The sequence below is a fragment of the Chiloscyllium punctatum genome, chromosome 50, assembly GCF_047496795.1.
Source record: "Chiloscyllium punctatum isolate Juve2018m chromosome 50, sChiPun1.3, whole genome shotgun sequence".
Taxonomy (NCBI): Eukaryota; Metazoa; Chordata; class Chondrichthyes; order Orectolobiformes; family Hemiscylliidae; genus Chiloscyllium; species Chiloscyllium punctatum.
The window spans coordinates 38,431,782-38,454,780 of NC_092788.1; the positions used below are offsets into that span (position 1 = coordinate 38,431,782).

The following is a 22,999-nucleotide window of genomic DNA, read 5'->3' on the forward strand; positions in this document are numbered from 1 at the left end:
CTGGGAAAATTAGAATCCCTTCAGGAAACAGGCCCTTTGACCCAACAATTCCACACCCACCCTCCGAAGTTTATCCCACCCAGACCCATTCTCCTATTCTATTACTCTCCATTTCCCCGAACTAATGCACATCCCTGAACCCTACAGGAACCTTAGCTGGGCCAATTCACCGAACCTACAGATCTTTGGGCTACAGGAGATAGGGGTTAAAGAGTAAATAATAGGTGGGGACAGAGCCCAAAGAGACACAGGAACATTTGGAAAGATAAAGGAGTGGGAAGGTGGACAGCTGTTAATGGAGGAGATAGGAACCTTCTCGCATCTCAGTGGCGGTGGTGGAAATGGTGGCTGATGATCTACATTGTGCCTGCAAAAAAGACCCTGAGCTTCCAGTTGCCTGCTCATTAACACACAAGACTGTTCCCTGTCCAACATCTCTGTCTCATGCTTACTGCAGTGTTCCAGTGAAGTTTGATACAAGCTGGAAGAACACTTCAGAACATACCAAATGGCTTCCTATTTCAAGGACTGCAATTTCCCCTCACATGTGGTCAACAATGCCCTCCAGTGTATCGCCTCCACTTCCCACACCACTGCCTTTGAACCCCACCCCTCCAAATGCAACAAAGATGGAATCCCACCATCCTCACCTTCCACCCAGATACAATGCATCATCCTCTGCTATTTCCACCATCAGATCCAACCCCCTGAGATATATTTCCCCTCCCCACCCCTTTCAGCATTCCACAGAGACCATACCTTCTGTGACTTCCACGTTAGATCCACGGTCCCCACCAACCCACCCTCCACTCCAAGCACCTTCGCTTGCCACTGCAAGAGGTGGAAAACCTGTGCCCACACCTTCCCTTTAACTCCATCCAAGGCACCACTGGATCCTCCCACATCCAGCAGAGATTTCCCTGCCCACCCAAACACCTCACCTTTTGTGTCCCTTACTCTCAGGATGCCAAATTGTGGAATATTTCAGGGAACATTTCTGGGACACATGCACCAACCAACCCCACCGCCCTGTGATCGACCATTTCGCCAACCTCCCCCACCCCATCCGCCACCACGCTGACAAGGACATGCAAGTCCTCCATCCCCAAATCCGAGCCACCCGACACCTGGAGGAAGAACACCTCATCTTCCACTTTGGGAACTTTCAAACACATGGCATCAAGGTTTCCTCATCTCCCACTCCGCAACTTATCTCAGATTAAACCCTCCAACTCGGCACTGGCCTCTTGAACAGTCCTACCTGCCCATCTTCCTTCCCAATTATTTATTCCACCCTCTCACCACTACCCTCCATCTACAACCACCTATTGCCTCCGAGCTCGCTTCCCCCCAACCCCAAACACCCCTCCCTATTTATCTCTCAGCCGTATTCCACCACCCACATTTCTGATGAAGTGCTGACATTCCCAATACGTCAATTCTCCTGCTCCTTGGATGCTGCCTGACCTGCTGTGCTTTTCCAGCAGCACACTTTAACACAAGCTGGAAGAACGACACCTCATCTTCCACTTGGGGACCCTGCAACCCTCTGGCTTCAACATCAAATTCAATAATTTTAGGTCCTGAACTCTCCCATGTCCTAGTGTCTTTGCCCCCCTACCCCACATACCAGGCCTTGTTATTACGTAGCCCGCCATTACACACTACCTATGGTTAGCCACTAACAGTCCCCATAAACAGCTATTCACTCTCCCCCCATCAGATCGTTATTCACTCCTTTGTCCAACTGCTCCTATCTCTCTCTTTGGACTCTATCCCCACCTATCATTTACTCCTTAACCCCAACCTTCTGCATAAAAACAGACTTTTTTTCTCAGTAACATCAGTTCCTGAGGAAGTGTCACTGGATCGAAAATGTGAACTGATTTCTTTTCACAGATGCTGCCAGATCTGCTGAGCTTTTCCAGCACCTTCTGGTTGTTGTGTGATTTACAGCATCCGAAGTTCTTTTGATTCTAATTTACCCGGAGTATATAATTCAGGTCCAGCAGACTGAAACAGTGTTTATCAACCTTCCCAGTCCACACTAACTCCATCTCTCTCCCAGTATCTGCTGTCCCTCCCACTCCTTCACATTCAGTCCCCCCTCACAGTGACACTGCGCCTGCAAAGCTGATTGTCATGTGTTGGCCTGCTGGACCCACCCCTCATTCACTCCCATTGGCTGGAGGATCACACCAACTCTCCTATTGGTCTGAAGCTGTGTCAATCAGCCAAGCCCCATTGTGACCTGAGTGGTGGGATCCTCCCAGGTGCATCAGAGGCTGAGGGGTGACCTCATAGAGGTTTATAAAACCATGAGGGGCCTGGGTAGGATAAATAGACAAGGTCATTTCCCTGGGGTCGGGGAGTCAAGAATGAGAGGGCATAGGTTTAAGATGAGAGGGGAAGAATTTAAAATGGATCTGAGGGGCAATTTTCTTTCCTCACTGAGGTTGGTGCGTGTATGGAATCTTCTGTCAGGAAGTGGAGGATGTTGGTACAATTAAACCATTTGGCATCTGGATGGGTATATGAATAGGAAGGGTGTAGAGTGATATGTGCCAAGTGTTGGCAAATGGGACTAGATTAGGTTGGGATATCTGGTCAGCATGGACCAGTTTAACCAAAGGGTTTATTTTCATGCTGTACATCTCTACGGCTCTGCCCTGTGATGAGCTTCATAATTCACAGTGAATGGGTCAGTATCACAGAACATAGGGGCTGGGGGCTATTCAGCCCATTGGGGCTGTACTCTCTCCCTCTGGAGATGGTGCCAGTCAGTCCCAACTCACCTCCCATTTGGACATACCTCTCAAAATCCTTCCTTAAAAAAGTTAAATTTCAAATTTGTTTTGACAATAACTACCGTGTCTGCATCCAGCTGTCTTTTAAACTGTTCCAGATGCTCAGAACTTAGTGAGTAAAATAATCTTCACATTTTTCCTCGGCATTATTTGCCAGTTACCTGAAAATAGTTACTAAAAATTGTGACGTGAAAAATTTCTCACTCTGTCTCTCTGTAAATGAAATACCCTGGAAACAAATCAACTCCTGGTCGAAATCACTGCTTAACCTTCTCAGCTCCAAGGAGAATTGTCTGGCCTTCTGCTAACTCTCCATAAAAGAGAAACCTATCTTAATTTTAATTTATTAGTGTCATAGAGATGTTACAGCACAGAAACACACCCTTCAGTTCAACTTGTCCATGCCGACCAGATATCCTAAATTAATCTCGTCCCATATGCCAGCCCTTGGCCCATAGCCTTCGAAACCTTTCCCAATCACATATCCAATGAGATGCATTTTAAATGTTGTAACTGTACCAGCCTCCACACTTTCTCTGGCAGCTCATTCCATACACGTGCCACGTTCAGCTTCAAACTTTGCCCCTAATATCCCTTTTTTATCTTTTCCCTCACGCCTGTGCTTTCTAGTTTTGGACTCACCTAAACAGGAATAAGACCCTGGCTGTTTACCCTCTCCATGCCCCTCACGATTTTATCAACCTCTATGGTCACCTCTCAGCATCCGATTCTCCAGTGAAAACAGCCTCAGTCTATTCAGCCTCTCCCTATAGCTCAATCCCTCAAACCTGGCAACATCTTTGCAGCTTTTCTGAATCTTTTCAAGTTTCACAATATCATTCCAATAGCGGGGAGACCAGGACTGAAAGCAGAATTCCAGAAGTGGCTGAATGAGTGTCCTGTACAGCCGCAAAATGATGTCACAACTCCTGTACTCAATGCACAGACCAATAAAGGCAAGTACACCAAACACTTTCTTCACTACCCTGCCTATCTATGATTCCACTTTCAAGGAATTATGAACCTGCACTCCAAGATCTCTTTGTTCAGCAATACTCCCCAGGACCTTCCCATTAAGTGTAGAAGTCCTGCCCTGATTTGCTTTTCCAAAATGCAGAACCTCACATTTATCTAAATTAAACTGCATCTGCCACTCCTCAGCCCATTTGATTGGAGTCTCATTGTACGCTCGGGTAACTTTGCTGTCCATTGCACCTCCAATGTTGGTGTCTATTGTAAACCTACTAACCATAGCTCCTATATTCACATAGAAATCATTTATATAAATGGCCAAAAGCAGTGGACCCAGCACCCAATCTGACAGCATATTGCTCATCACAGGCTTCCAGTACAAAAAGCATCCTGCACTATGACACTGACTGCTCAGCAAGGTTAGAGCTTATGGCATACAGGGAGATCCAACCATTTGGATACAGAACTGGCTCAAAGGCAGAAGACAGAGGGTGGTGATGGAGGGTTGCTTTTCAGACTGGAGGCCTGTGACTAGTGGAGTGTTACAAGGATCACTGCTGGATCCACTACCTTTCGTCATTTATATCAGTGACTTAGATGTGAACATAGGAGGTATAGTTAGTGAGATGACACCAAAACTGGAGGTGTAGTGGACAGTGAAAAAGATTACCTCAGAGTACAATGGGATCTTGATCAGATGGGTGAATGGGCTGAGGAGTGGTATTTTGGGAAAGCAAATCTTAGCAGTACTTACACACTTAATGGTAAGGTCCTAAGGAGTGTAACTGAACAAAGAGACCTTGTAGTGCAGATAGATAGGATAGTGAACGTGGCATCTGGTATGCTTGCCTTTATCAGACAAAGTATTGAGTACAGGAGTTATGAGATCATGTTGCTGCTGTACAGGACATTGGTTAGGCCACTTTTGGAACGTTGCATACAAATCTGGTCTCCCTCCTATTGGAAGGATGTTGTGAAACCTGAAAGGGTTCAGAAAAGATTTACAAGAACGTTGCCAGGGTTGGAGGATTTGAGCTAGGCTGGGGGTTGAATAGATTGGGGCTGTTTTCCCTGCAGCGCCGGAGGCTGAGAGGTGATCTTATCTATGTATATAAAAACCTGAGGTGCATGGATAGGATAAATAGAAAGTCTTTTCCCTGGCGTGGGGGATCCCAGCACAAGAGGGCATAGGTTTATGGTATGAGGGGAAAGACTTTAAAGAGACTTGAGAAGCAACATTTTCATACAGAGGGGGTACGTGTATGGAATGAGCTGCCAGAGGAAGTGGTGGAGGCCATTATGATTGCAACATTTAAAAGGCATCTTCATGTGTATATGAATAGGAAGGATATGGGCCGGGTGCTGACAGGTGGGACTAGATTGCATTGGGATATCTGATCAGCATGTCCTGGTTGGACCGATGGGTCTCTGTTTCTGTGCTGTCCATCTATGACTATTTGACCTTCCAGCCAATTCCGTATCCAAACAGCGAGTTCCACCAGAATTCTATGGTATTGAACCTGCTAACCAGTGTGTTATGTGAAACTTTGTGTCTTTCTCAAGTCCAAGTTACTGATTTCAATGCACAAAGCCATGCTGACTCTCCCGAATCATTTCTTGCTTTTCCAATGACTTGTAAATCCTGTCCCGGAGAATCCCTTCCAACAACTTCTCTGCCACTGACTTCAGGCTCACCTGTTTATAGTTCCCTGGCTTTTCCTGACCACCTTTCTCAAATAATGGCACCAATCCTCCAGCACCTCACCTGAGCGATCGATGACACAAATATCGCAGCGAGAGGCCCAGCAAAAGCTTCCCTAATTACCCACAAAGTTCTGGGATACACCTGATCAGATTCCAGGGATTTATCCACCTTTATGCGTTTTAAGACATCCAGTACCTCCTCCTCTGTAATATGTACACTTGCCAAGTTATCATTATTTATTTCTCCAACTTCTCTAACTTCCATATCCCCTTTCAGTAAAAACTGACATGAAATACTTACAGAATCTCTCCCACCTCCTGCTGTTCCATAGACAGTCTTGTTGATCTTTGAGGGTCGCTATTCTCTGCCTAGTTATTCTTTTGTCTTTAGTGTATTTGTAGAATCTCTTTGGATTCTCCTTAAACCTATTTCCCAAAGCTATTCTCATGTCCCCCTTTCTGCCTCCTGGTTTCCCGCGAGTATACTCCTACTGCCGTTATAGTCCCCTAGGGACTCACTCAAACCCAGGTTCTGTACCTGTCATATTCTCCCTTCATTTTCTTGACCAGAGCCTCAATTTCTCAGGTCATGCAGCATTCTCGACCCCTCCCAGCCTTGGCCTTAACAGGAACATACTGTCTGTGTACTCTCATTGTCGCAGGCCTATGGAGGCAATGGCAGATGAGGACAGAGAAACAATCATCATCAGTAAAGAGGTCGTGTTGGGAAAGGGAACAACTCATCGTTATCTCTATAATTCCTCTCTAGCCTCAGAACTATCACTATCTCTGCATCAAAAACATCTCAATCTCTGCAACATCCTCCAATGTAACCTCTGTCACATTTTCCTCCAAAAAAAACATTAATCAATCATGTACCACCTATTCTAATATCACCTTCTCTGACCTGGTTTCTATTGTGGCTTGTCATATTCCTATATTACGCGTCTGTGGTCTACATGACGGAAAACGGTTTTGTGGTCCATTGGGTTTATGCTGTAAAGAAATCTCCCAGCTAACTATTTTAATCCCATTTTCCAGCACTGAGCCCATAGACCTGTCAGCCTTGGCCTTGCAAGTGTGATCCTAAATAGATTTTAAATGCCTTCGGGATTTCTGTCTCTCACTCTCTTCCATACAGTAAGGTTTAGTGCATCTGTTGCTCTATGCTATCACCCACAGGGTTCAGAGCAGCTGGGTCTGTGCGAACCACAGATCGCCCACACATTAAGAAGGATGGCAGGGTCCCTGAGACGGGGCACAGCAGATTTACCAGGATGGTTCAAGGAATGGGGGATGTTAGTTGCAGAATTTGTGGGGCTTTTTTTAACATTAATTGTTCACGTGACATGTGTGTTGCTAATACACATCAAGAATAACCATCCACAATTAATGGACTCTCCTTTTCAACCTCTCCCCTTGCCTGTGCTGTGGTAATATTCAGGTTAACCACTACCAGATATCTCTCTATAATGAGAGAGCAGTCCTATGGTCGGGTAGGACAATGCTGACTTGATCTTTTACACAGTGATGCCACTGTACCTCGAGGGTCGGGAGAGGGAATGCTGAAGGCGGTGGATGGGAAACCATTCGGGTACAGTACATTACCCTGGAGGATGCTCACTTTCTTTAATATTGTTGGGGGGGGGGGGGGGGGGTGCACTGATGCAGGCAAGTGGAGGATGTTCCAACACAACCCTGATGTGTATCTTACAGGGAGCAAACAGACATTGGGAATCAGCGGTTTGGAAAGAACTGAGATTGTTCTCCTTGTACCAAAGGAAACTTGGGGAGCTGTAACAAAGCGGTTTACAAAAGTTATACGTTATAATAATAAACCTTACACCCATCAGCTCATTATACAAGGGTTACAGGACACATGCTGAAGATTTGGGAAGAACTATTGAGAGGATGGTTTGATTCAAAGGAGAACTTTTATTCAGCAAATGGTATTGATCTGGAACACAATACTCACACAATATGAATATCCAGGTCCTGATGAATGGAGTAATTCTGTCAGAGTTTGGCGTTACAATGACTGAGATTACCATCTGAATATCTGCCTGTAATACAAGTTTATAAAATCCGTCACTGTCAGTTCAAGTTTGAAACTCATACAATCCCTTCCTCCCGGCCTAGGATGACTGTACACATTACCCCTGGTGGAGGTTAGCAGGCACTTCAAGGGCAAATCTATGTGGGTTTCTATGAGTTTCCACCTTGGGACTTCATGTGACTGAACATGGGACAGAATGTTCCAAAATTCAGTGAGATATGGAGAGCAGGATTTGCTTCCTTTTCTTTCCTTCCGTTCTGCCGCTGTGCCTCCACAATAAGACATGGGGTGTGAAAGGCTCATGCAGCTCAATGGGGAAGATGTCTCCATTCTGACCAATGGGCAGCAAGCTCCTCCCAGTCATGAAACAGAGTATCCCTGAAAGATAGCAACTGAGCATGCTTCCCACTGCCCAGTGCTCACAGGACATGTTTAGAATAATTAGGGGGGAAATCTCCTAGAAAAGGCATAACAGGAAAGTTCCAAAAGGATTATAAACAGTTAACAGAGAGATATTCACAGGAAACCTGGGCAACAAGTTGGCAAATAGAGTATAACTTGGGATAAACTGTAGAAAGCTGCACCACAAAGGGACTGGGGGAAAATGAGCAGGAAACACAGAAAGCGAGCACACAGTTACAACATGGAATCAGGAAGGGGAATGGAATGCTGTCCCTTATTTCAAAGAGTTTGCAATATAAGAGTTTGGAATATATACCTTAGGGCAACTAAACAAATGGCAAGTGAGACCACATCTGGAGTAACGTGAACAGATTTGGTCACTTTAGTTCATGAAATAGAGCAGTTTATTGGAGGCATTTCAGAGAAGATCCTTTGGGATGATCCCTGTTTTGAAAGGATTATCCTGTAAGCAAAGGCTGAATAAATTGGGAATCTACTCACTGGACTTTGGAAGAATGAGAGGTGATCTCTTTGAAACATACAGGATTCTGTCAAGATTTGACAGGGTAAATATGGAGAGGATGTGTCCCATTACGGGTGAGTCTTGAACCAGATTCTGGGTCAGTCGCGGAATCAAGGGTTCTGTTTCAGATTTCTCAAGTTAAAGGCAACACCAACACAGGTTAGGGTTTCAGTAGCAATGGAGCTGGGGTGAGAAGGAGACAAGCAACATTTTAGAGATTGGAATTCGTGGTGTTTGTGATTGTGTAGATGTCTGATCAGGAGGTCACCTTGGGGTCAGATATGAGAGTAATATTGTGAATAATGTAGCTCTGCCTCAGACACTTCCCAGTGAGAGGGAGGGACACAGCAGTAAGGGAAATTAATTTGGAATAGCAACTGAAGGCAATGGGTTTAACAATTGCAGTGTTTCATTGGAGTGAATTGCAGCTAATCGAAGCGTGGTAAGCAGTTTGATAACTGAGTAATAGTGGAGTAATGGAGAGGGATGATGGGGAGGGAGAGCTGGACATTGCCAGTGTACATGTGAAACCTAACACTGTGCTTCTGGGCGATGTCACCTCCTGGCAGTATGTAGGTGAGAAACAGGACGGACCAAGGATAGATCCTGGAGGTACACCAAATACAAGGAATTCAGAAAGGAAAGGGAGAGTGGAGACGGAGCAGGATTTTCCAATGATTGTGAGGTCAAATGTTAGGTTTTAGCAGAATGGGAGAGAAGGACATAACCAGAAAAGACAGACAGACAGATCATGGAACAATATCTGTGAATTGGCAATGGTGGGGGGAGGGGGGAAGAGCGGTGACAAGCAGGAGAATGAGACAGAGATTTGGAATGTCCATGATTTAGCTACACTAGAGTAAATGGTCAAGATGACCTTTAATAAGGCTTGACAAGAGACTCGAGGAAATGCAAGTTTAGGACTAAAATGAGGAGCACTCTTGTGAGGCAGTGTGGCTCGGTGGGCTCATGGAGAGGGAGGGAAGAAGCAGAGGCAACTGATCGGATTGTCTCAATGTTATGGACAGAGAAACTCCATGTGCTCCTCACTCTTGTTGTTGGAAGGGAGGATGGAGGAGACAGGATAATGGACAGTGTTTTTATCTCCAAAAAAATAAACAAAACCTGTGATAGTGATTCTAAAAATAAGTGAACAAACCTGTCGTATTTATCATTTATCAAGAATATTAAAATATACAACTGAAGTTCAGGTTTGAATCCCAAATCGGTAGAGGGTGGCTCTGAAGTCAAGAAAAAAATAACTGGAATGAAGAATCTACTGTTTGCCATGGAACCATTGGGGATGTTTTTCTGCCATTGACAATGTCCTTGAGGGAAAGAAACCCGACAGTGGCCCATCAAGTCACTCATTGTATGAATCACTGCACAGTCTCAACAAAGGAATGAAACTGGATGGACCACATTACATCTACCAATGCACTGGAAAATACAACAACACAATCAGCCCTCTTGAACCTGCAACCTCTGTCTCACTGTGGGCCAACAACAGCAGCAGAACTGTACTCCAGCCCAATCTGAAATCTCATGGCCTGATATCCCCCACTCAACCATTAACATCAAGCCAGGGGAATCAACCCTGGTTCAATGGAGAATGCAGGAGGGCATGTCAGGAACAGTACAAGGCATACCTAAAAATGAGGGGCCAACCTGGTGCAGCTACCAAACCTGCATGCCAAACAGCACAAGCAACACTAAATAGAACTAAGTGATCCCATAGCCAATAGATTAGATGTGAGTTCTGCAGTTCTGCCACACCTAGTCAAGAATAGTGATGGACAATTAAACAACTTACTGGAGGAAGCATCACAGATATCCCCACCCTTACCGATGGAGGGGTCTCACACATTCATGCAACAGATAAGAGGACAGCATTAGCAGTGATTTTCAGCCAGTAGTGCCAAGTGGATGAGCCTTCTCCATTGGTCCCTCACATCACAGATATCAATCGACTTGGTTGAAAACTCATTTCAAATCAGATCAAGAAATGGATAAGCAGTGTAAAGGTATGGGCCCTGCCAATATTCTGGCAATTATACTGTTGGCTGTGCTCCAGAACCTGCTGCCCACCAAGGCAAGTACTGTTCCAGCACTGGCACCTACTGACTTTGTGGAACATTGCTCAGGGATGTTCCAACACAAATACACAGGGCAGATCCAACTCAGCCAATTGTCCTCCATCAGTCCACACTCACTCAGCAGTGAAGTGGTGGAAGGTGTCATCAACAGTGCTGTCAAGCACTTGCTCAGCAATAACCTGCTCAGCGATGCCCAGTTTGGGTTCTGCCAGGGCCACTCAGTTCCTGAGCTTGTAACAGACTTGATTCACAAACTGACAAACAGCTAAATGAGGTGAGGATGACAGGCCAAACCCCCTCCAAGACCACTATTTCGACTTCAGTGATATCACCTGACCTCACCACAGTCTCAGCTCATTTGCTGAAACTCTCATTCATTCCTTTTGTTAACTCTAGATTTCATTGTCTAAACCAGCATCCCACATTCACCTTCCCGATAATCTCAAGAATATTGAAAACTCTACTGCCGAAGTGCTCACTTGTACCAGAACTTGCCGATCAATCAAAAGACTCCCATTTATGTTACTTGTATAAAGTAACTAAGTAATTAATTAATTAAGCAGAGATGGCTGGGCAGGTGATGTGCTGTTGCTGTATGATATGGGAGCTGGCTGATCCCATTGTGAATGGCAGTGACCACATCTGCAGCAAGTGTTGGTTGCTGGAAGAACTCCGGATCAGAGTTGATGATCTGGAATCTGAGCTTCAAACACTGCGGCACATCCGGGAGGGGGAAGAGTTACCTGGACACTTTGTTTCAGGAGGCAGTCACACCTGGGAGATTAAGTAATTCACATTCAGCTCGTGATCAGGCTCATCAGAGTGTGACTGTAAGTGAGGCAGGTAGGGGGAACCTGAGTTCAGGAGCCTCAGCCCTTGACACTGTCCAACAGGTACGAGATTCTTGCTCCCTGTTCGGATGAGGAAAAGGGCTCTGGACAGGATGAACCAACTGATCAAGGCACCATGGTGCAGAAGGCCATTCAAGAGGGGGGAGTTAATAGACAAGTAGTGGTTATAGGGGATTCTATAATTCGGGGGGCAGATAGTATCCTTTGCAAGCTGGATCAGGAGTCTCGCATGGTGTTGCCTGCCCGGTGCCAGGGTGCGGGACATCTCCGACCGGCTTGAAAGGATATTGGAGCGGTAGGGGGAGGATCCAGTTGTTGTGGTCCACGTTGGGACTAACAACATAGGCAAGACTAGGGTGGAGTACCTATTTGGGGATTACGAGGCACTAGGCAGGAAATTGAAGCACAGGTCCTCAAGGGTCACAATCTCCGGATTACTGCCCGAGCCACGTGCCAATTGGCATAGGGGCAAGAAAATTAGGCAAGTAAACACGTGGCTAAGGGATTGGTGTGGGAAAGAGGGATTCGACTTCATGGGGCATTGGCATCAGTTTTGGAACGGGGGGGGATCTGTACTGTTGGGACGGTCTCCACCTGAACCGATCAGGTACCAATGTTCTAGCGAAGAGGATAAATAGGGTGGTCAGTAGGACTTTAAACTTCTGAGTTGGGGGGGGGGGGGGGGGGGGGGAGAGAGAGAAGGGAAAGTGAAAGCAACAGGGAGTATGGCGTTAAATGGAAAGACAAGCAGCAGGATAGCATGTCCCCAGGCGGATTTAAAATTGAGGCAGACTTGGAATGCAGAAAAAAGCAAGGATAACTTAGGACATCATATGACTTCCAATATCTCTTATGATAAGAAAGTTAGCATTAAGGTGCTTTACCTGAATGCGTGTAGCATTCATAACAAAGCAAATGAACTAATGGCACAGATAATAGTGAATGATTATGATTTGGTAGGCATCACAGAGACTTGGTTACACGGGGGTCGGGACTGGCAGTTAAACCTCCAAGGATTTTCAACTTATCGAAAAGACAGGGAGGTCGGCAGAGGGGGTGGCGTTGCCTTGTTAGTGAAGAACAATATTAAATGTATGATACTGAATGACATATCGTCAGATGATGTGGAGTCTGTGTGGGTGGAATTGAGGAACCACAAAGGCAAAAAAACCATAATTGGAGTTGTGTACAGACCTCCTCACAGTGGTCAGGAGCAGGCACGCAACATGTACCGGGAAATAGAGAAGGCATGTCAGAAAGGCAAGGTCACGGTCATCATGGGAGACTTCAATATGCAGGTGGACTGGGTAAATAATGTTGCCGGTGGATCCAAAGAAAGGGAATTCATGGAATGCTTACAGGATGGCTTTTTGGAACAGCTTGTCATGGAGCCCACAAGGGAGCAGGCTATTCTGGACCTAGTGCTTTGCAATGAACCAGACTTTATAAAAGATCTTAAAGTAAGGGAACCCTGATGAAGCAGCGATCATAATATGGTAGAGTTCAGTCTGGAGTTTGAAAGAGAAGGCAAAATCGGATGTAATGGTGTTACAGTTAAATAAAGGTAATTATGAGGGCATGAAAGAGGAACTGACAAAAATAGACTGGAAGCAGAGGCTTGCGGGGAAGACAGTAGAGCAAAAATGGCAGGAGTTTGTGGGTATAATTAAGGACACTGTACAGAGGTTCATCCCCAAGAAAAGAAAGATTATCCAGGGAGGGATTAGACAGCCATGGCTGACAAAGGAAGTCAGGAAATGTATTAAAGAAAAAGAGAGATCCTATAAAGTGGCCAAGAGCAGTGGGAAATCGGACGATTGGGAAGGCTACAAGAACAAACAGAGGATAACAAAGAGAGTAATAAGAAAGGAGAGGATCAATTATGAAGGTAGGCTAGCCAGTAATATTAGAAACGACAGTAAAAGTTTCTTTCAATACATAAGAAACAAACGACAGACAAAAGTAGACATTGGGCCACTTCAAACTGATGCTGGAAGCCTAGTGATGGGAGATAAGGAAACAGCAGGAGAACTTAACAAGTACTTTGCGTCAGTTTTCACAGTGGAAGACAGGAGTAGTATCCCAACAATTAAAGGGAGTCAGGAGGCTGAGTTGAGTATGGTTGTCATTACAAAAGAGATAGTGCTAGAAAAGCTAAAAAGTCTTAAAATTGATAAATCTCCTGGCCCCGAAGGGATACATCCTCGAGTTCTGAGAGAGGTGGCTGAGGAAATAGCGGAGGCATTGGTTGAGATCTTTCAAGAGTCAGGGAAAGTCCCGGATGATTGGAAGATGGCGGTTGTAACCCCATTGTTCAAGAAAGGATCAAGACAAAAGATGGAAAATTATAGGCCAATTAGCCTAACCTCGGTTGTTGGTAAAATTCTAGAATCCATCATTAAGGTTGAGGTTTCTAAATTCTTAGAAGAGCAGAGTCTGATTAGAACAAGTCAACATGGATTTACTAAGGGGAGGTCATGCCTGACAAACCTGATGGTATTCTTTGAAGAGGTGACAAGCAGGTTAGGCCAGGGAAACCCAGTGGATGTGGTCTATCTGGACTTCCAAATGGCCTTTGATAAGGTGCCACACGGGAGGCTGCTGAGCAAGGTGAGGGGGCATGGTGTTCGAGGTGAGCTACTGGGATGGATTGAGGATTGGCTGTCTGACAGAAGGCAGAGAGTTGGGATAAAAGGTTCTTTTTCAGAATGGCAGCCGGTGACGAGCGGTGTCCCACAGGGTTCGGTGCTGGGGCCACAGCTGTTCGCATTATACATTAATGATTTGGATGAGGGAACCGGAGGCATTCTAGCGAAGTTTGCCGATGATACGAAGTTAGGTGGACAGGCAGGTAGTACTGAGGAAGTGGGGAGGCTGCAGAAGGATCTAGACAGTTTGGGAGAATGGTCCAGGAAATGGCTGATGGAATTCAACGTGAACAAATGCGAGGTCTTGCACTTTGGCAAAAAGAATAAAAGCACAGACTACTTTCTAAACGGTGAGAGAATTCGTAAAGCCAAAGTACAAAGGGATCTGGGAGTGCTAGTCGAGGATTCTCTAAAGGTCAACATGCAGGTTGAGTCTGTGATTAAGAAAGCGAATGCGATGTTGTCACTTATCTCAAGAGGGTTAGAATATAAAAACACCATTGTGCTACTGAGACTTTATAAAGCTCTGGTTAGGCCCCATTTGGAGTACTGTGTTCAGGTTTGGTCCCCACACCTCAGGAAGGACATACTGGCACTGGAACGTGTCCAGCGGAGATTCACACGGATGATCCCTGGAATGGTAGGTCTAACATATGAGGAACGGCAGAGGATCTTGGGATTGTATTCATTGGAGTTTAGAAGATTAATGGGAGACTTAATAGAGACGTACAAGATAATACATGGCTTGGAAAGGGTGGATGCTAGGAAATTGTTTCCGTTAGGTGAGGAGACTAGGATCCGTGGACACAGCCTTAGAATTAGAGGGGGTCATTTCAGAACAGAAATGCGGAGACATTTCTTCAGCCAGATAGTGGTGGGCCTGTGGAATTCATTGCCGCAGAGTGCAGTGGAGGCCGGGACGCTAAATGTCTTCAAGGCAGAGATTGATAGATTCTTGTTGTCTCGGGGAATTAAGGGCTACGGGGAGAATGCGGGTAAGTGGAGTTGAAGTGCCCAGCAGCCATGATTGAATGGCGGAGTGGACTCGATGGGCCGAATGGCCTTACTTCCACTCCTATGTCTTATGGTCTCAGGACTTTTGCAGTCACATTGAGATTTGAAATATTCGCCCACGGACAGAATACACACCTTTCCTTCCACATGAAAAGGCCAATGATATTCAGATCGGCACGGATCAAGTAACGATCAGATCGGAACATGAAGTTCAATTTGAATTTCTCATCCGCAACTCCACCCTTTCAGTACCATACAACAGAGCACACAAGTTACCACTGTTAACACAGGATGGAAATTCATAAGACAATTGTAGTATTAAACTGTAGTTTTCTTGTTTCCCCCAAAGCTTTAAACCTCAGTCTCACAATTTCTCTCTTCTGTGAACTGAAATCCAAACCAATCCCCCCACTCCTTTCCTCCACACCCAGTTCTCACACACTCTCTCTTCGAATTCAGTTTCCTAGCTCCTGATGAGAACCATCCTGCATACACTGCTTCCTGCACACTCTGGCCAAGACCCATCTGACTAAAATGAGCCAAATTAGAATTCTAATTGCAGGCCCATCCTTGTCCCTTTCCATAACAACCGTGAATCTTCACAAAAGAGTTCTGATAACTTTCTGAAAAACACTGCACCACCGATAGTCTGATCACATGTCAGGGTAGCAAGAGAAGGGCCATTCCTCTGGGTCCTGCTCCCAGAGGGATGAAGCTGCTAATGACAGATTAATCCCTCACACCCACAGCCTCCTTCCCAGGCACTGACCTATACTGCACATACTCCCACAATTAGCCAGCACTGCACCCATGCACTGGTCTCCCCTCCTGCAGCACGAGCTCCCGATCATACAGGAGTCTGGGTGATTGACAGCAGCTGCTGCCCAATATATCAGAATCCCTACAGTATGGAAACAGGCCCTTTGGCCAAACAAGTCCATACTGACCCTCCAAACAGTAACTTACCCAGACCCATTCCCCCTAACTAATGTAACTAATACTATGGGCAATTTAGCATGGCCAATTCACCTGCCCTGCACATCTTTGGATTGTGGGAGGAAACCGGAGCACCCGGAGGAAACCCCCTCAGACACGGGGAGAATGCACAAACTCCACACAGTCGCCCGTGGCCGAAATCGAACCCGGGTACCTGGTGCTGTGAGGCAGCAGTGCTAACCACTGAGCCGTCTCTATAGAGTGGAGGAGGCGGGGCGGGAGGACTGGGACAACGGGATTGTAAACGACAGATGAATGTGGAGGACACTGGGGGATGAACAGGTCAGTGAGAGACAGGAACAGTGCAGCAGCAGGAGGGGATCCTGGACAAACTGAGCAATGGGAGAGAAACTACAGGAAGGTTCTGTTTGGAGACTCAGGCAGGGACAGCTGGGAGACAGTATGGCCTGGTGGCTTGGGCAGGTTTACTAATCAGCCTCTTCAAAGATGCTGTTTCTCAACTCTGTCATTACCTCTGGACTAGGAGGATCAGGCTCACTTACACTATTTCCTGATGGGCAAGGGTATAGGGACTGCCTTTCAAAAGGAACTCCCCTTTGTTGGTGACATGAACAAGACTCAATACAGACTCACTGACAAAATGCTGGTATACTTGAACTTCATCCAGAATATTAACACCTATAACTGGACAACGCAGACCCCAATGTACAGAGTTAAATCCTGGATACTAATAACAGCTTTGTGCATGGGAAATCATATCTCATGAATTTGACTCAGTTTTTTTGAAGAAGTAACAAAGAGGATTGCTGAGGTCAGAGCATGGACATGATCTACATGGACTTCAGTAACATGTTTGACAAGGTTCCTCATGGGAGACTGGTCAGCAAGGTTAGATCGCATGGAGTACAGAACTGGCCCGAAGGTAGAAGGCAGAGGGTGCTTTTCAGACTGGAGGCCTGTGACCAGTGGAGTCTCACAAGGATCGGTGCTGGATCCACTACTTTTCGTCATTTATATCCATGATTTGGATGTGAACAGAAGAGGTATTTGTAAGTAAGTTAGCAGATGACACCAAAATTTGAGGTGGAGTAGACAGTGAAAAAGATTACCTCAGAGTACAAAAGGATCTGGATCAGATGGGTGAATGAGCTGAGGAGTTCAGTTTAGAAAAATGCGAGCTGGTGCATTTTGGAAAAGCAAACTTGAGCAGGACTTATACAGTTAATAGTAAGTTCCTGGGGAGTGCTGCTAAACAAAGAATCCTTGGAGTGCAGGTTCATATTTCCTTGACAGTAGAGTAGCAAGTAGATAGGATAGTGAAGGCAGCAGTTGGTCTGCTTGTCTTTATTGGTCAGAGCATTGAGTATAGGGGTTGGGAGGTCTTAGTGCGGCTGTACAGGACATTGCAAAAGTTGCCGAATCTATATTCCATAGAATTCTGTTCTCCTTCCTATCAGATGGATGTTCTTAAACTTTAAAGAGATCAAAAAGAATTATAGCATGTTGCCAGGGTTGGATAGGCTGTTTTCCCTGGAGCGTCAGAGGCTGAATGGTGACCTGAAACAGATTTTTAAATTCAGGTTGGGCATCGATACGGTAAATAGACAAGATATTTGCCCTGCAGTGGGGGAGTACAGAACTAGGGGACTGGGAGGGAGGGTAGGCAGACAGGGCGTGGGTGGATCGAGGTGGGTGGGACAGAAATGGGTGGGGAAAGAGAGTGGGGGACAGAGAGGGGTGGCACAGAGATGGGTGGGGACAGAAAGTGGGATTAGAGAGGAGGGGAACGTGGGGGGTGTGACTGACAGAAAGGGGGAACAGACCTGGTGGGTAGGGGAGGCAACCAACAAAGGGGGGAAGAGACAGGGGGGGTGAATGGGGGAACAGATGACAGGGGGGGAGGAGGAGGGGAACAGGCTGATGGGGGGGGGGGGGGGGGGGGGAGGAGGGACAGACAGAGTGGGGGGAGCAGACAGTGTGGGGGGAGACGGGGAAACAGAGTGGGAAGATGGAGAGCTATTTTATAGATCTACAACTCCATCCTGTTCCTGTTTTCTCCTCCTCACCTTTATCCCCTCTGAAGGGCTCAGAACAACTGCATAGTTCTTGGAAAGTAGAGTTTCACGGAGATCAGGTGCTGAACGTGGCATTTGGGACACTAACATTGAATGCAATGCGCTGATTCGATTCGATTCCACTGTCTGTGTGGTGCTTGCACATTCTCCCTGTCTGTCTGCGTGGGCTTCCTCTGGGTGCTCTTAATTTCCTCCCACAAATCCAAAGACATGCAGGTTAGCTGGATGAGCTTTGGGTAATGGTAGGTTACAGAGTTAGGGTGGAATGCTGTTCCGATGGTTGGTATGGTCTCATGGGCCGAAAGGCCTGCTTCCACACTGTAGGGATTCTGTCAATGAGTATAGGGATTAGGAGGGCACGTTGTGGCTGAGCAGGGCATTGGTGAGGTCAATTTTAGAATACTGTATTCAATTCTGGTCTCCCTGATTTCAGAAAGATGTTACCAGAATAGGACTTAACCTCTTAATGACAAGTTCCTGGGAAGTGTTGACAGACAAACAGACTGTGCAGTGTGGGTTGATAGGTCATTGAAAGTGTGGTTGAAGGGAGACAGGTCGGTGAAGGTGGTGTGCGGTATGCTAGCTGTTATTGGGCAGTGCATTGAGGATAGGAGTTGGGAGATCATGGTTCGGTTGTACGGTTTATTGGCTCGGCCACTTTTGGAAACCCCAGCCTGCTTTCAATTCCAGTCTCCCTGCTACACGAAAGATGTTGGAAAACTTGCAAGAGTTCAGAAAAGTTTTACTAGGGTGTTTCCAGTATTGGAACATTTGAACCATAGGGAGAGGCTGAATAGGCTGAGGCTATTTCCCTGCAGCACTGGACACTTTAGGTGGCTTTATTGAACTTTATAAAATTATGAGGAGCAATGATAGGGTGACTAGTCATGGTTTCTTTTTTTCCTCAGGGTAGGGGAGTCCAAACAAATGTGAATCTTTTTTCCAAGGAGGAAATGACAAATTCTAGAAGAGAGATGGGAAGTTTAAAGGATATGAAAACCGAACCAACTGAAGATGCTGTAAACCAGGAAGAGAATCAGAAGTTTCTGGTAAAGCTCAGCAGGTCTAGCAGCATCTGTGAAAAGAAATTAGAGTTAACGTATCTGAGGAAGGGTGACCAGACCCGAAACTTTAACTGATTTTTCTTCACAGATGCTGCATGACCGACTGAGCATTTCCAACAACATCTGTGCAAGTTTACGGGGAGTTGTTTGGAGTATATACCCGAGAGGAACTTTATAAAGTGCGAGTCAGACCACATCTGGAGTAATGACAGAAGTTTTGGTCCCTTTATTTAAGGAAATACATCATTCCATCAGAGGCATTTCACAGAACAGTGACTGGGATGATCCCTGGTTTACAGGGATTATCTTTTAAGAAAAGGCTGAAGAAGTTGGGACTTTACTCATTGGATTTGGGAAGAATGAGAGGGGATCTCATTGTAACATGTAGGATTCTTAAAGAGTTTGACAGGGTAAATACGGAGAGGATGTTTCCCATCATGAGGGAGTCTGGAACCAGATTCTGGGATAGTCGCGGAATCACGGGTTCTGTTTTTGATTCGTCAAGTTTAAGGCAACACCGACACGGGTCAGGGGTTTCAGTAGCAATGGAGCTGGGGTGAGGTGGAGACAAGCAACATTTAAGAGATTGGAATTCCTGGTGTTTGGGATTGTGTAGATGTCTGATCAGAAGGTCACCTTGGGGTCAGATATGAGAGCAATATTGTGAAGAGTGTGGTTCTGCCTCAGACAGTTCCCAGGGAGAGGGAGGGGCTCAGCAGTAAGGGAAAGTAATTTGTAATAGCAACTGAGGGCAATGGGTTTAACCATTGCAACGTTCCGTTGCAGGAAATTGCAGCCAATCGCTTGGTGGGAGTGTGATGAGCAGTTTGATAACTGAGTAATGGAGAGGGATGATGGGGAGGGGGAGCTGGGCATTGACAGTGTACATGTGAAACCGAACACGGTGCTTTTGGACAATGTCACCTCCTGGCAGTATGTAGGTGAGAAACAGGAGGGACCAAGGAGAGATCCTTAAGGGACACCAAATACAAGGAATTCAGAAAGGAAAGGGAGAGTCAGGATGGAGTAGGTTTTTGCAACGACGGTTGGGTTAAATATTAGTTTGTAGCAGAATGGGAGAGAAGGACATAACCAGCAAAGACAGACAGACAGAACAAGGAACAATATCTGTGAATTGGGGAGGGGGAGTGATGAGGAGGAGGAGCAGCCCAACTCCAAAAGCACTATTCCTACATCAGTGACATCACCCAACTCCACCCTAGTCTCAGCTCATTTACTGAAATACTCGTCCATCCCTGTGTTATCTCCAGACTTCATTATCCAAACACACTCCTGGCCAGCCTCCCACATTCAACTTACATGTAATCTCAAGAGTATCTAAAACCCTCCTGCCCGAGTGCTCACTTGTACCAAAACTTGTTGATTCATCAAAAGGCTCCTATTAACAAGCAACAATTTAAAATTCTCACCCTTGATATAATTCCTGGCTGTGAACATCCCTGTCTCCCTGCACCACACAACCTGCGAGACCCCGACAACTCATTTTCTTTCAGACTCCCAACGATGAGTTTATTCATTGCTTCACTGGTCTGGCTGTTTCTACTGTTGCCAAGGCAACGCGGTCTGGAATTCCCACCTGAACCCCCTCAGACCTGCTTTCCTCCTTTAAGGTATTCCTGAAAACCTGCTTATTTGGCAATTCTTTTGATCACCTGACCTAATATCCCCATCTATGGCCTTATGTCAGAAGTTCTCAATAGTATTTCTGTGGAATTAAGAACATGATAAAAAAAAACTGCTGTTGATTTGCACATATATTGTCAACTCTTCAATGTTACTGAGTGAATAATCTATAACAGCTCTTACCCAAACACATTGTGGGAGCACCTTCACCACACGAACTGCAGCTGTACAAGGAAGTCAAACATCACCTTCTCCACAGGCAGTGGGGCTTTGGCACTGATCACTGGTATCTGTGAAGGGAGAAACACACAGTTGATATTTCAGGGAGAGCAAAATGGATTATAGGGAGGGAAAACGGTGCAGAATTTGGGATTTTTAAATTTGTGTTTTACAACGCGCACTAAGTTCTGTAAAACCTCTCATCCCATACCATGAAAATTTCCTTCTCTTCCTGGTCAATATGTCTTTCCTTTCCCCTGCCCTTCACCTTCACACATTTCCAATGCCTTGGCCACAACAAAACTGTGCTGCCAATGAAGTTTATGACATGTTTGAGTATTGCCCTGCCCCTCATTCACTCCGATTGGTTGAAGGACCAACTAGCACCTCTAGCCCCGTTCCCCAACTCTTAATGGTCCTGCGCTGACATCAATAATCCGAGGCCCATTGTGGGCTGGAGCATGCTCAGTGCTTCCTGCTTTTGCTGTTGTTCATCAGGGAAAAGAGAGAGAGAGAGAGGGCTCATATCTGTTTCTCCTGATATCAGACAATAACAACAACTACCTGCATTGTATGGAGCCTTTCACATTGACAAATCTCCTAAAATGCTTCACGAATGATGGAAACGTTGATTAAAGAGAACGATTTTTAGGTACATCTTTAAGGCGGACAGAGGGAGTAAGGGAGGATATTCCAAAGGGTTGTGTCCTCGGCAGCTCCAATTGTGGAGTGATACAGAACATAGAAAAATACAGCACAGTACAGGCCCTTTGGCCCTTGATGTTGTGCCAATCCAAGCCCACCTAACCTACACTAGCCCACTATCCTCCATATGCCTATCCAATGCTCGTTTAAATGCCCATAAAGAGGGAGAGTCCACCACTGCTACTGGCAGGGCATTCCATGAACTCACGACTCGCTGAGTAAAGAATCTACCCCTAACATCTGTCTTATACCTACCACCCTTTAATTTAAAGCTATGCCCCCTCATAATAGCTGACTCCATACGTGGAAAAAGGTTCTCATGGTCAACCCTATCTAAACCCCTAATCATCTTGTAAAAGGTGGGCAACAGCTTACAATGGAGACAGTTAGTGGCTAACCATAAGTTAACAACCTCATGTCGTAGCCCCCCTACCCCACACACCAGGCCTCGTTCTCACAGCCTGCCATTACACACTACCTATGGTTAGCCACTAACACCTAATGACCCTCCTCCAGCCAGATCTTTATCCCCTCCTTTATCCAACCGTTCTTCTCACTCTATCCCCACCTATCCTTTACTCCTTTTATTCTCCCCCCACACTAACTTCTGCACATAAACTGACTTTTTTTCTCAGGAACATCTGTCCTGAGGAAGGGACACTGAGTCTGAAACTTTAACTCGGATTTCTCTTCACAGATGCTGCCAGACCTGCTGAACTTTTCCAGAACCTCCTGGTTGTTGTTTCTGATTTACATCTTCCACAGTTCTTTTGGTTTTAATTTAACGGGAGTTTGTAATTCAGGTCCAACAGCCTCTGTCCCAGTCTCTGCTGTCTCTCCCAACACCAAACAGTGACACTGCACCTGCACAGCTCATCGACAGGTGTTGTCTTGCTGGCCACACCCCTCATTCAATTGCTTTGGCTGCAGGACCACACAGCCTCTCCTCCCATTGGTCTGGAGCTGCCATCAATCAGCCGGACCCCATTGTGATGAGAGTGGAGGGCTAATCCCTCTCTCTGCCCTGTGATGAGCTTCATCATTCACAGTGAATGGGACAGTATCACAGAGCACAGGGCCTGGGGACTATTCAGCCCATTGGGGCTGTACTCACTCCCTCTGGAGATGCTGCAAGTCTGTCCCAAGTTCCCTCCCATGTGCCCATAGCCCCCCAAATCTTTCCTGAAAAAGTAAAACTCTAAGTCTGTTTCAGAACACCTGCTGAATCTGTGTCATTCAGATTGTTCCAGATGCTCAGAACT

The 22,999-nt window shown here is 46.0% G+C and overlaps 2 long non-coding RNA genes across 14 annotated transcripts in view; one reads left to right on the plus strand and one right to left on the minus strand.

Annotated features, from left to right (window-relative positions):
- LOC140470141 (uncharacterized) overlaps positions 1-22,999 on the plus strand; it is a 766,637-nt gene that overhangs the window by 98,416 nt on the left and 645,222 nt on the right. The gene's annotated exons all lie outside the window — the stretch shown is intronic.
- The window catches only part of LOC140470139 (uncharacterized), an 82,191-nt gene that overhangs the window by 28,026 nt on the left and 31,166 nt on the right, over positions 1-22,999 (minus strand). For 10 of the 13 annotated variants that reach the window (XR_011956408.1, XR_011956407.1, XR_011956411.1 and 7 more), the window contains 3 exons: positions 20,997-21,103; positions 7,459-7,546; positions 6,022-6,147 (listed from right to left, as the gene is read on the minus strand). This is a non-coding gene — a long non-coding RNA (uncharacterized lncRNA). The remainder of the gene's footprint in view (positions 1-6,021; positions 6,148-7,458; positions 7,547-20,996; positions 21,104-22,999) is intronic. The other 3 variants (XR_011956402.1, XR_011956400.1, XR_011956409.1) reach the window with 2 other exon arrangements.